This window comes from Aedes aegypti, unplaced genomic scaffold, assembly GCF_002204515.2.
Source record: "Aedes aegypti strain LVP_AGWG unplaced genomic scaffold, AaegL5.0 Primary Assembly AGWG_AaegL5_hic_scaff_410_PBJ_arrow, whole genome shotgun sequence".
In the NCBI taxonomy this organism is placed as follows: Eukaryota; Metazoa; Arthropoda; class Insecta; order Diptera; family Culicidae; genus Aedes; species Aedes aegypti.
The window spans coordinates 2,050-4,296 of NW_018736078.1; the positions used below are offsets into that span (position 1 = coordinate 2,050).

Genomic DNA, 2,247 nt, shown 5'->3' on the forward strand with positions numbered 1-2,247 from the left:
CCGTTATCTCCCTAATTTAATAATTTAATAGTTAGAGTGCAGTTGAGAATCACTGTCCAAATAACTGATATATATGGACATTGACATTGATTTTAACAACTTAGTTGAATTTTTGTTAACATCTGAATACTGAAAAAAACGTACGGAAGCACGGAAAAAGTATCATAAGAACGCTTCACATTTTATTCAAGATTATTAAGAGTGATTAAGGTGAATCGAACCCATACCTTAATTTCTATGACCATTCAGACGATCAAGTTGAAAACTTGATTGCTCGCTGTTGGTGACCAATGGATAATGTTTTTAACTGAAATCGAATCTTCGATTCATCTTTACCTTAAGCGTCCGTCATGTGAATTAAAAGCGGTATCTACATTAGAATAAAATATCTGAATGCTTGAGAGCTTGGAGTAACTTATCCCCATGACATAAACTTATATGTAGTTTACAAAAGAAGGAAACATCAACCAGCATTTTTTGGTTTTCGCAAATCCGAGGTGCGTGCAGATCTTCAACTATTCTGGCGTATCCAATGCTCTCTATACCCGTGTGTCTACAAAAGCGTTTCAGACATGAACAGAGTGACAAGAATAAATCAAACAGCTCGAATTTGTAAACATCGCTAAATGGGTTTTACTGTTCGTAACACGCTATGAATTGTGATTTATGGCAGCTGTGCCATGTTTCGCGTTAGAACAAAAGAAATAAAACATGTAGGTCCTGCAGAGAGCGTTGGGAAACTCTGTGGAATGCCAATGGTATCTGTAAACATTGTTTGTCAAAATTTAAATTGTTCATTTGATATTGATTACCCCTCAGGGTCATTTTACATGACCTACATTAGGTATACTTAGTATAATCTTATATCTCTTAATAATTAATTTGTATTTGTATTTATATAATATGTGTTGCCGGCGCGCATCCCACTGTACTGGCAACGCTTTTGGATGCACTACCACAAGAAGACATAGTTGTACCTAAATGGAATCTACTGATAGGGAAGCTGTCAGATATGATGATAAGCGAGATGGAAAGGAGTAAAAGGATGAGGAGTTGAATGAAAAGAAAACCTAAAAACTAGATATACAATGAATTGTGAGCTTATTGAATTCGCTATTATTGAAGTTAAAGCTAAAGTTAGTTGCTGATAAATCTTAAATCTAATGTTAGTCGTTGTTAAAACTTAAATCTACTTGAGAGTACGGTAAGAAGTGAAGTTATTAATAACATACAGTATAATATAAGCTAAAACAGTTTTCCCGATAGTGTGCCCCACCCGAACGAACAGTATCTCGAAGTTGGCGTCTTGATTAGTCGAATACATTGAACATAAAATTAAATAAAACGTTGGTAAGTTGCTGAAAATCAGGAAGACTAGTGGAGAATCAAATAACATGCAAAAGGTGTAAAACTTTGAATACAAATGCTATAAATTAGAATCTCTATGACCTTTAGGTACCGTCACGCAACAATTACCGGCAGCAATATTATGACTGCCATGCTAGGAGCGCAGTAAATGTGAGTAGCAATTAAAGTAAGATATTTTAAGGCAAATCAATATCTCTAACCATTCTAACAGGAATTTTGTAATCCCCCGGCTTAAATAAAATTGGATTAAAAATACAGAAACTGCTCTTGTTGCACGGTGTGCCAACAAATTACAAAATTCATTTAATTCGATCATTTCGAATATGTCAAGCCGCAACAAATCGGACACGAACGGTGGGTCAAAAGGGGACCGGTCGGCCAAAGGAAGTAGTAGAGGTGATATCGGAACTCCCATCGGAACCCAAAACGTTCCAGTGGTGACAATCACAACGGCAGGAGTTGGGCAGATCTTCCCAGGACAGTCGTGTAAGTCTTGTTCTGGGCCTGACACAGAAGCTATGGTTCAGTGCGACCTCTGCCATGAGTGGCATCATTTCTCATGTGTGGGAGTTACTGAAGACGTTGAGAACATGAGCTGGTGTTGTCCCAAATGCGCGTCTGCAACCGGGGTCCAGCAAACAACTTCAACAGGCATTCAGCAGTTTCCATCAACGAGTAGTGCCATCGGTCAGGTCAACCAGCTTCGTCAGGCTTCGGAGCCAAAACTTCCTTCGAACACGTTGAGAGTGACCACTAGGAGTGCCGCACGAAAGGAAATCAATCCACAAATACTACCATCGCCGGTGACCGCAGCAGAAGATTCCACAGCTCTACAAAGGCCAGACAATCCGGCAGACAGCAGACGATCAGAAATAAACT

General features: G+C 38.9%; 1 long non-coding RNA gene across 1 annotated transcript; it reads left to right on the top strand.

Moving 5' to 3' along the window:
- The first annotated feature begins 665 nt into the window (after window positions 1–665).
- On the top strand, window positions 666–1,604 carry LOC110681099. The gene is made up of 2 exons (XR_002503095.1): window positions 666–1,350; window positions 1,456–1,604. It is a non-coding gene; the product is annotated as an uncharacterized LOC110681099 (long non-coding RNA).
- The last annotated feature ends 643 nt before the right edge of the window (window positions 1,605–2,247 follow it).